Genomic DNA, 12500 nt, shown 5'->3' with positions numbered 1-12500 from the left:
GAAGGTTTTTTTTAACCCCAAACAGGTCTTTCTGTTTGGGGTTTGAGACAACCAAAATATGGATTTAATGGACAAAGAACACGGACTGGTAAAACAACATGAGATGGGAAATGCGGAACCAGGATTTGTTGCAGACATAACTGAAAGGAATATAAATGAAAGACATGGAGAAAACAATAATGAAACGTGGGCGACGGTGGTTTCAAGGAGGAAACAAGAAAGAAAAACAACTGGACAAGAACGGAAAGGAGATCTACAATCAACTGAAGGTATTGGAATTGAGAAAGAAGTTGGAGAAAAAAGAAATGTTTTATCTCAACGACAACAAATGATACAGAAATTAAGCAAACAAACAAGGTATCAGAGGGAATACAAGAAAGAAGCAACATTAACAATGACTGTTAAAGATATAGAAAATATAACAATACTAATGATAATTAAAGCAGTTGAAGAGAAAGTTGGAATGGGAAAATTGATCGGACTGAGAAGAAAAAATAATTATGATTTTGAAATGACTATGGAAAGTGAGATGGACTGTGATTTGCTGTTGAATGGAATAATGATAAACGGACAAGAATGTGAGATAAGGAAATTGTGTGCAACAGAAAGAATGGTGTCTTTCTTGAGTCTGCCCAGCTATATTGAAGATGAGGAAATCAGTCAAAAACTAATCAATTGGGGTGTAACTCCCATTCTACCACTAAGAAGAAGATATCATCCCGGGACAACGGTGGCAGACGGAACACGATTTTTGAGGGTAAAGTTTCCACAAGAGGTGACGTCTTTACCATACAACACAAGCTTCAGGACTGAAGAAGGAGTGCAGTACTTCAGAGTGATTCACGATAATCAAGTGAAGACATGCAGGATCTGTGTAAGTCCGGAGCATGAAAAAAAGGACTGCCCACAATTCACATGCAGAAATTGTCTTGAGCAGGGGCATTATGCGCGAGACTGTAAAGTCCCGCGGTGCCAAGGCTGCCAAAAGACAATGTTAAGATGCAGATGCGAGATAGAAGACGAGGAAAATGAAGATCCAGGAATGGAAATACAAGAGGTAATGGGAGTTACAACAATTGAGAGGTTAAATGACTCACAAAGGCAGACGCAAGGAGAGGACGAGAAACAAGATGACGAGGAAGAGGAGAACAACAACATAGATGAGAATAAAGAAAAGAAGGAAGATGAAGAACAAGGAATGGAGATGGGAGGAGGAGCGAACAAAGAGGATATAAATTTGATTAAAGAAGGATTTTCTAAGGAACAGGACGATGTGGACACTAATGAACTGGACTACGAAAAAGGACAAGAAAAAGAAAAAGCTGAGGATAAGGGAATAAAGACACTGACTGAGGTAAGAGGAGCAGACAATGGGGGGGAAATTCGTGGAATGGAAAACAAAGGAAAAGAAAGACTGAATAGATGTGTAAAAACAAGAAAAGATGGCTTAGACATTCAACAGGTTCTTAAAAGGCAGAAGATAAGAAGAGAAGAGCAAAAGGAAAGACTGGAGAGGAGGAAAGCTGAAATGGGTGAAGTAAAAAATACTTTTTTGAAAGACAATGAAACGGATTGAATGGTGGGTTTTGGTTTTTCCAATCTTTTCTTTAATGAGCTCTATATCAATTGTATCGCTGAATGCTAGAGGATTATCCAAATGTCAAAAGTTTGAAAGATTAATGTGTCTGACCAAAAAATGTGATGTGCTATGTTTACAAGAAACGAAATGGGAAGATAAAATAAGTGATGAAATTAGAAAATTATGGAATGGAGAAATATATAGTAACTGTGATATGGAAAGGAAGAGAGGGGTAGCTATTTTAATAAGAAAAGGAGTATTTGAAGAAGTAAATATAGATTATAAAGACACAAAGGGAAGAATAATAATTGTTAAATTTGTGTGTAATGGAAAAGAAATGAAAGTGTGTAATATACATGCACCAAATGATGAAAGAGATAAATTTAATTTTTACAGGGATATGAATGAGTTAATAGAAAAACATGACAACATTATGGTGTTAGGTGATTTTAACACTGTAATACAGAGAATTGATGTAGATGATTCAATGGGATTTAGAAGAGATAGAGGGAGGAATGAACTACATAACATAATGGAGAAATATAATATGGTGGATGTGTGGAGAGAGAGGAATGGTATGAAAAGAGAATATTCAAGAAGACAAATTGTTGATAGAGTTCTAAAGCAAAGTAGAATAGACTTATTTTTATGTAAGAAAAAGGAAGCATATTATGTCACTAAGGCGTCTTACAAAAATTATAGTGAGAGTGATCATGATTTTTTATGGATATTGATGAATTTTAATGAGGCTGATAAAGGACCAGGGGTGTGGATATTAAATGCAGAACTTCTAAAAAATGAAATATACAGAATGGAAATAGAAAGTATAATAATTAATAGTGTAAATGAGGAAATGTATGAAATAGAAAAAGGGTTTTGGTGGGACATTCTAAAAAAAAGAATAAAAAAATTCTCAATGGAATATTCAAAAAAATGGCAAAAAGTCAAAAAGATGAAAGAAAATAAGATCAAAAAAGAGTGGGATGAAGAAATGAGGAAAGTAAATGAGCATGATGAAAATATTGATAAGATAATAGAATTACAGGAAGAATTAAAGAAAATAGAAGAAGAGAAGTGTAAAGGAGCAATAATAAGAAGTAGGGCGAAAGACATTGTAGAAGGAGAAAGAAGTACGAAATATTTTTATGAATTAGAAAAAACAAGACAGAGAGCAGATATAATAAAAAGTATTAAAACAGAAGATGCGAGGATTGTAGAAGATAAAACAGGAATTTTGGAAGAAGTCAGAGAATTCTATAAGCATTTATTTACCAAAAATGAGATAGTTTTAGAAGATGAGGAATTTGTATTAAGTAAAATACAGGTTAAAGTTAATGAGGGAGACAAAGAAATGTGTGAGAGTGAGATTACGGAATTAGAAATAGGAACTGCAATTGATCAACTGAAAAATGGTAAAAGTCCAGGAATAGATGGATTAACAGCTGAATTTTATAAGGTTTTTAAAGATGTGTTATGTCCAATTTTAAATGAAATATTTATAGATAATTTTAAAAAAGGGAATTTAACGAATAGTATGAAGAAAGGTATGGTGAAAATAATTTACAAGAAAAAAGGTGATAAGAGAGACCTGAAAAACTACAGACCACTAAGCATGTTGAATACAGATTATAAAATATTAGCCAAAATTTTAGCCAATCGATTGAAAATAGTAGTACCAAATATAATTACTACAAATCAAGCATATGCTGTTCTAAAAAGAGATATTACTGATGTCATTAACAATATAAGAGATATGATATGGTACATGAAGGAGGAGAAAGAAACAGGATATATAATAAGTGTGGATTTAGAAAAGGCTTTTGATAGAGTTGAACACAAATACTTGATACATGTGATGGAGAGATTTGGTTTTGGGGAGAATTTTTTAAAATGGATAAAATGTTTATATACAGATATAAGTAGTTGTGTAAAAGTGAATGGTTTTTTAACTAAAGATTTTAAAATAACGAGATCAATCAGACAAGGTTGTCCTATGTCAGCATTATTATACACTTTAGTATCTGAAGCTTTAGGACTGGCAGTAGACCAGGAAAAGAACATAAAAGGAATACGCATAAAAGGAGAAGAATCAGAACAAAAAATATTTCAATATGCAGATGACACGACATTGTTTGTAAAAGATATTAAAAGTATGGATAAAGCAATGGAAGTTTTAGAAAGATATTGTAAAGGAACAGGGGCAAAAGTTAATAAAGAAAAAACTACATACATGAAAATTGGATTACCGAATGATCTGCTGAATAAAATGCAATTTAAGGAAGAAAAGAAGAGTATGAAAATTTTAGGTATAAGGGTTGGAGAAAATGAAAATGAAATAAGAGAAGTGGTATGGGAGGAGGTTTTAAAAGGAATGGAGAAGAGATTAAATTTCTGGAAATTAAGAGGATTATTTTTAAAAGGGAAGGTTTTAGTTATTAATTCTTTGTTTTTATCAAAAATGTGGTATGTATTGGGTTCTGTGAGTTTGCCTATATGGGTGTATAAAAAAATCAAATCTATTGTTTTAAACTTTTTATGGGAGGGGAAACCATCGAAAATTGCTTATGACACTCTAATTGGAAAGGTGGAGGAAGGAGGGTTGGGACTAATAGATCCATTAATAAGAATGAAAAGTATAAGAATAAAAACTGTTAATAAATACTGGAAACATGGGAAATATGCGTGGAAGGGTGTAATGAACTATTTTTTAAATAAATGTGGAAAAATGGGAGATGATGTTTTATGGATGAAGCTAAAAGAAAACATGATGAACGGAATACCAGAGTTTTATAAAGAGGTTGTAAAAGCATGGGGTGATTTTAGAAAGCATGTTGTTTGTACGTCTTTTACCAGGGAAGAGATTTTAAGACAACCATTGTTTTTAAATAATCAAATTAAAAAGGGAAATGATACCATTTTTTATAAAAAATGGTTTTATGCGGGGATAAAGCAAATAAAAGATATTTTGTATGAAGTGATACCTGGTTTTGTACCGGTGCAAGTAATAAGAGACGCAATTGTAGAAAATTATGACAATGAAACTAAAACAGTCTTAGAAAAACAATACAAACAAATGAAAGAAGTAATACCGGAAGAATGGATAAATATTATAGAAGGTACAGAAGAAACAAAAGGTAATGATGGAATGATGATTGATTTTAAAAGTAATGACAAACAGCATGCTTTTAAAGATGGTATTTTAAAGATGTTTTATTCTTGTTTATGTGAAGATGTTTTTATCACACCAAAAGCAGAAGGATATTGGCAAAGATTGTACCCAAGTATGGAAACTAAGAAAATATGGAAAAATCTAAGAGCTTGGTGGAAAAGTCCAATTTTAGAAAACTTTGATTATATTTTAAGACATAATTGTTTATTAAGTGAAATGAGACTGTGTAAATTTGGAATGGCAAGTGATGCAATATGCAAGGTATGTAATAGGGAAGATGAAGGATTTATACATATTTTTTTTAAATGCACAGGGTTAAAATGTTTTATAAAAAAATTAAAAGAAATGACAAGTAAATTGGGAGTAGAACAAAGATGTATTGATGAAGAATGGGAAACAATGTTTTTATTTGGTTCTAAAGGTAATTTTAAGAATGTGTGTTTTTTAAATTTGATATTAACCATTGCTAGATTTGTAATTTGGAGCAGAAGAAATTTTGTCAAACAAAAGAAAACAAAAATACCTGTGTGCAAACTTTTTAAGGTGAAGATGTGTTTTATTTTAAATGTTTTGTTTGATTACTGTAATATGAATGAAGAGAAAGATGTTTTTGTCAAAATTTTTGTAAATGATAACCCATTTATTGCAATGACATGTTTTCGATTTAATGTATTGTTGCCAGAATGTGATTCAGACTGTTTTTAAAATGTATTAACATGTTTTAAATAAAAAAAAAAAAAAAAAAAAAAGAGCGCCCGATCTCGTCTGATCTCGGAAGCTAAGCAGCGTCGGGCCTGGTTAGTACTTGGATGGGAGACCGCCTGGGAATACCAGGTGCTGTAAGCTTTTGCCTTTTCTTCACTATTTATATAATATGCTGGCTTTTACGGAGGCTGATCTTTAAATAGCCCACTTTTTGGAGGAGCCCTCGCTTATGGCCATACCGCGCTGAGAGCGCCCGATCTCGTCTGATCTCGGAAGCTAAGCAGCGTCGGGCCTGGTTAGTACTTGGATGGGAGACCGCCTGGGAATACCAGGTGCTGTAAGCTTTTGCCTTTTCTTCACTATTTATATAATATGCTGGCTTTTAGAAAGACGTGTTTTACCGCTCTATTTATTACAATCATTTACATGTATTATAGAGTTTTAAGTGTTTTACATGTTTTTTAGGCCATTTTATTACTCTTAACATTTTAAGTGTATGTGTCTTTAATAAATGGATGGTTGGCCTGTCATGTGACTAGACACATGACAGGAAGCAGGAAGTACAACTGTATAAGAGAGCAGCATGACAAACAAAGGACAGTCACCAAACTGTTGGATTGAGGAGTTGCTAATTTTAGAGCTCACCTTTCCATTCACCACCTGCAAACTTTGGATTACACTTTCTGTGGATTGTATATACACTGGTGGACACTCACATTGGACTTATCAACACACTGGGGTTCTTGGACTGTTTTAGGGTATGGACAAATGAACTGTATTCTTTTAACAGAGTTTACCTGTTTTTAGGGTATGGACAAATGAACTGTATTCTTTTAACAGAGTTTACCTAGTTTTATCGTGTTGTTTTAAAGTCTTTTATGTGAACCTTGTAAATACACCAAATCTATTTAAACCAATTTTCTTTTATGTCTCATTCTTTTAACCACTAGTCATCTCTCACAGTTAAATCTGACCCCATTTTAGTCTTGTAACTCGGCTGATAAGGCCGATTGTTACACTTTTATGGGAGACCGCCTGGGAATACCAGGTGCTGTAAGCTTTTGCCTTTTCTTCACTATTTATATAATATGCTGGCTTTTACGGAGGCTGATCTTTAAATAGCCCACTTTTTGGAGCAGCCCTCGCTTATGGCCATACCGCGCTGAGAGCGCCCGATCTCGTCTGATCTCGGAAGCTAAGCAGCGTCGGGCCTGGTTAGTACTTGGATGGGAGACCGCCTGGGAATACCAGGTGCTGTAAGCTTTTGCCTTTTCTTCACTATTTATATAATATGCTGGCTTTTACGGAGGCTGATCTTTAAATAGCCCACTTTTTGGAGCAGCCCTCGCTTACGGCCATACCCCCACCTGAGGCGCTAGAGAGCAAACAGGAAGTGAGTTGGCAGTTTGTAGTGTGCAGTAGGTGAGATAGGCTCACCATTTTTCTGGGTGTTTTTTCACATTTATTTTGTTTGTTTTTTAGTTAGAAGGAGTTTTTTTTTTTTTTTTTTTTTGAGGAAGGTTTTTTTTAACCCCAAACAGGTCTTTCTGTTTGGGGTTTGAGACAACCAAAATATGGATTTAATGGACAAAGAACACGGACTGGTAAAACAACATGAGATGGGAAATGCGGAACCAGGATTTGTTGCAGACATAACTGAAAGGAATATAAATGAAAGACATGGAGAAAACAATAATGAAACGTGGGCGACGGTGGTTTCAAGGAGGAAACAAGAAAGAAAAACAACTGGACAAGAACGGAAAGGAGATCTACAATCAACTGAAGGTATTGGAATTGAGAAAGAAGTTGGAGAAAAAAGAAATGTTTTATCTCAACGACAACAAATGATACAGAAATTAAGCAAACAAACAAGGTATCAGAGGGAATACAAGAAAGAAGCAACATTAACAATGACTGTTAAAGATATAGAAAATATAACAATACTAATGATAATTAAAGCAGTTGAAGAGAAAGTTGGAATGGGAAAATTGATCGGACTGAGAAGAAAAAATAATTATGATTTTGAAATGACTATGGAAAGTGAGATGGACTGTGATTTGCTGTTGAATGGAATAATGATAAACGGACAAGAATGTGAGATAAGGAAATTGTGTGCAACAGAAAGAATGGTGTCTTTCTTGAGTCTGCCCAGCTATATTGAAGATGAGGAAATCAGTCAAAAACTAATCAATTGGGGTGTAACTCCCATTCTACCACTAAGAAGAAGATATCATCCCGGGACAACGGTGGCAGACGGAACACGATTTTTGAGGGTAAAGTTTCCACAAGAGGTGACGTCTTTACCATACAACACAAGCTTCAGGACTGAAGAAGGAGTGCAGTACTTCAGAGTGATTCACGATAATCAAGTGAAGACATGCAGGATCTGTGTAAGTCCGGAGCATGAAAAAAAGGACTGCCCACAATTCACATGCAGAAATTGTCTTGAGCAGGGGCATTATGCGCGAGACTGTAAAGTCCCGCGGTGCCAAGGCTGCCAAAAGACAATGTTAAGATGCAGATGCGAGATAGAAGACGAGGAAAATGAAGATCCAGGAATGGAAATACAAGAGGTAATGGGAGTTACAACAATTGAGAGGTTAAATGACTCACAAAGGCAGACGCAAGGAGAGGACGAGAAACAAGATGACGAGGAAGAGGAGAACAACAACATAGATGAGAATAAAGAAAAGAAGGAAGATGAAGAACAAGGAATGGAGATGGGAGGAGGAGCGAACAAAGAGGATATAAATTTGATTAAAGAAGGATTTTCTAAGGAACAGGACGATGTGGACACTAATGAACTGGACTACGAAAAAGGACAAGAAAAAGAAAAAGCTGAGGATAAGGGAATAAAGACACTGACTGAGGTAAGAGGAGCAGACAATGGGGGGGAAATTCGTGGAATGGAAAACAAAGGAAAAGAAAGACTGAATAGATGTGTAAAAACAAGAAAAGATGGCTTAGACATTCAACAGGTTCTTAAAAGGCAGAAGATAAGAAGAGAAGAGCAAAAGGAAAGACTGGAGAGGAGGAAAGCTGAAATGGGTGAAGTAAAAAATACTTTTTTGAAAGACAATGAAACGGATTGAATGGTGGGTTTTGGTTTTTCCAATCTTTTCTTTAATGAGCTCTATATCAATTGTATCGCTGAATGCTAGAGGATTATCCAAATGTCAAAAGTTTGAAAGATTAATGTGTCTGACCAAAAAATGTGATGTGCTATGTTTACAAGAAACGAAATGGGAAGATAAAATAAGTGATGAAATTAGAAAATTATGGAATGGAGAAATATATAGTAACTGTGATATGGAAAGGAAGAGAGGGGTAGCTATTTTAATAAGAAAAGGAGTATTTGAAGAAGTAAATATAGATTATAAAGACACAAAGGGAAGAATAATAATTGTTAAATTTGTGTGTAATGGAAAAGAAATGAAAGTGTGTAATATACATGCACCAAATGATGAAAGAGATAAATTTAATTTTTACAGGGATATGAATGAGTTAATAGAAAAACATGACAACATTATGGTGTTAGGTGATTTTAACACTGTAATACAGAGAATTGATGTAGATGATTCAATGGGATTTAGAAGAGATAGAGGGAGGAATGAACTACATAACATAATGGAGAAATATAATATGGTGGATGTGTGGAGAGAGAGGAATGGTATGAAAAGAGAATATTCAAGAAGACAAATTGTTGATAGAGTTCTAAAGCAAAGTAGAATAGACTTATTTTTATGTAAGAAAAAGGAAGCATATTATGTCACTAAGGCGTCTTACAAAAATTATAGTGAGAGTGATCATGATTTTTTATGGATATTGATGAATTTTAATGAGGCTGATAAAGGACCAGGGGTGTGGATATTAAATGCAGAACTTCTAAAAAATGAAATATACAGAATGGAAATAGAAAGTATAATAATTAATAGTGTAAATGAGGAAATGTATGAAATAGAAAAAGGGTTTTGGTGGGACATTCTAAAAAAAAGAATAAAAAAATTCTCAATGGAATATTCAAAAAAATGGCAAAAAGTCAAAAAGATGAAAGAAAATAAGATCAAAAAAGAGTGGGATGAAGAAATGAGGAAAGTAAATGAGCATGATGAAAATATTGATAAGATAATAGAATTACAGGAAGAATTAAAGAAAATAGAAGAAGAGAAGTGTAAAGGAGCAATAATAAGAAGTAGGGCGAAAGACATTGTAGAAGGAGAAAGAAGTACGAAATATTTTTATGAATTAGAAAAAACAAGACAGAGAGCAGATATAATAAAAAGTATTAAAACAGAAGATGCGAGGATTGTAGAAGATAAAACAGGAATTTTGGAAGAAGTCAGAGAATTCTATAAGCATTTATTTACCAAAAATGAGATAGTTTTAGAAGATGAGGAATTTGTATTAAGTAAAATACAGGTTAAAGTTAATGAGGGAGACAAAGAAATGTGTGAGAGTGAGATTACGGAATTAGAAATAGGAACTGCAATTGATCAACTGAAAAATGGTAAAAGTCCAGGAATAGATGGATTAACAGCTGAATTTTATAAGGTTTTTAAAGATGTGTTATGTCCAATTTTAAATGAAATATTTATAGATAATTTTAAAAAAGGGAATTTAACGAATAGTATGAAGAAAGGTATGGTGAAAATAATTTACAAGAAAAAAGGTGATAAGAGAGACCTGAAAAACTACAGACCACTAAGCATGTTGAATACAGATTATAAAATATTAGCCAAAATTTTAGCCAATCGATTGAAAATAGTAGTACCAAATATAATTACTACAAATCAAGCATATGCTGTTCTAAAAAGAGATATTACTGATGTCATTAACAATATAAGAGATATGATATGGTACATGAAGGAGGAGAAAGAAACAGGATATATAATAAGTGTGGATTTAGAAAAGGCTTTTGATAGAGTTGAACACAAATACTTGATACATGTGATGGAGAGATTTGGTTTTGGGGAGAATTTTTTAAAATGGATAAAATGTTTATATACAGATATAAGTAGTTGTGTAAAAGTGAATGGTTTTTTAACTAAAGATTTTAAAATAACGAGATCAATCAGACAAGGTTGTCCTATGTCAGCATTATTATACACTTTAGTATCTGAAGCTTTAGGACTGGCAGTAGACCAGGAAAAGAACATAAAAGGAATACGCATAAAAGGAGAAGAATCAGAACAAAAAATATTTCAATATGCAGATGACACGACATTGTTTGTAAAAGATATTAAAAGTATGGATAAAGCAATGGAAGTTTTAGAAAGATATTGTAAAGGAACAGGGGCAAAAGTTAATAAAGAAAAAACTACATACATGAAAATTGGATTACCGAATGATCTGCTGAATAAAATGCAATTTAAGGAAGAAAAGAAGAGTATGAAAATTTTAGGTATAAGGGTTGGAGAAAATGAAAATGAAATAAGAGAAGTGGTATGGGAGGAGGTTTTAAAAGGAATGGAGAAGAGATTAAATTTCTGGAAATTAAGAGGATTATTTTTAAAAGGGAAGGTTTTAGTTATTAATTCTTTGTTTTTATCAAAAATGTGGTATGTATTGGGTTCTGTGAGTTTGCCTATATGGGTGTATAAAAAAATCAAATCTATTGTTTTAAACTTTTTATGGGAGGGGAAACCATCGAAAATTGCTTATGACACTCTAATTGGAAAGGTGGAGGAAGGAGGGTTGGGACTAATAGATCCATTAATAAGAATGAAAAGTATAAGAATAAAAACTGTTAATAAATACTGGAAACATGGGAAATATGCGTGGAAGGGTGTAATGAACTATTTTTTAAATAAATGTGGAAAAATGGGAGATGATGTTTTATGGATGAAGCTAAAAGAAAACATGATGAACGGAATACCAGAGTTTTATAAAGAGGTTGTAAAAGCATGGGGTGATTTTAGAAAGCATGTTGTTTGTACGTCTTTTACCAGGGAAGAGATTTTAAGACAACCATTGTTTTTAAATAATCAAATTAAAAAGGGAAATGATACCATTTTTTATAAAAAATGGTTTTATGCGGGGATAAAGCAAATAAAAGATATTTTGTATGAAGTGATACCTGGTTTTGTACCGGTGCAAGTAATAAGAGACGCAATTGTAGAAAATTATGACAATGAAACTAAAACAGTCTTAGAAAAACAATACAAACAAATGAAAGAAGTAATACCGGAAGAATGGATAAATATTATAGAAGGTACAGAAGAAACAAAAGGTAATGATGGAATGATGATTGATTTTAAAAGTAATGACAAACAGCATGCTTTTAAAGATGGTATTTTAAAGATGTTTTATTCTTGTTTATGTGAAGATGTTTTTATCACACCAAAAGCAGAAGGATATTGGCAAAGATTGTACCCAAGTATGGAAACTAAGAAAATATGGAAAAATCTAAGAGCTTGGTGGAAAAGTCCAATTTTAGAAAACTTTGATTATATTTTAAGACATAATTGTTTATTAAGTGAAATGAGACTGTGTAAATTTGGAATGGCAAGTGATGCAATATGCAAGGTATGTAATAGGGAAGATGAAGGATTTATACATATTTTTTTTAAATGCACAGGGTTAAAATGTTTTATAAAAAAATTAAAAGAAATGACAAGTAAATTGGGAGTAGAACAAAGATGTATTGATGAAGAATGGGAAACAATGTTTTTATTTGGTTCTAAAGGTAATTTTAAGAATGTGTGTTTTTTAAATTTGATATTAACCATTGCTAGATTTGTAATTTGGAGCAGAAGAAATTTTGTCAAACAAAAGAAAACAAAAATACCTGTGTGCAAACTTTTTAAGGTGAAGATGTGTTTTATTTTAAATGTTTTGTTTGATTACTGTAATATGAATGAAGAGAAAGATGTTTTTGTCAAAATTTTTGTAAATGATAACCCATTTATTGCAATGACATGTTTTCGATTTAATGTATTGTTGCCAGAATGTGATTCAGACTGTTTTTAAAATGTATTAACATGTTTTAAATAAAAAAAAAAAAAAAAAAAAAAGAGCGCCCGATCTCGTCTGATCTCGGAAGCTAAG

General features: G+C 32.8%; 2 non-coding genes across 2 annotated transcripts; both read left to right on the top strand.

The window, feature by feature from the left end:
* Positions 1-5678: 5678 nt before the first annotated feature.
* LOC141327074 (5S ribosomal RNA) lies at positions 5679-5797 on the top strand. The gene has a single exon (XR_012354392.1). It is a non-coding gene; the product is annotated as a 5S ribosomal RNA (ribosomal RNA).
* An 800-nt stretch (positions 5798-6597) lies between these two features.
* On the top strand, positions 6598-6716 carry LOC141327062 (5S ribosomal RNA). The gene has a single exon (XR_012354381.1). It is a non-coding gene; the product is annotated as a 5S ribosomal RNA (ribosomal RNA).
* Positions 6717-12500: the final 5784 nt, after the last annotated feature.

The sequence above is a fragment of the Garra rufa genome, chromosome 2 (assembly GCF_049309525.1).
Source record: "Garra rufa chromosome 2, GarRuf1.0, whole genome shotgun sequence".
In the NCBI taxonomy this organism is placed as follows: domain Eukaryota; kingdom Metazoa; phylum Chordata; class Actinopteri; order Cypriniformes; family Cyprinidae; genus Garra; species Garra rufa.
This window is presented reverse-complemented; position numbering and strand designations above follow the sequence as displayed.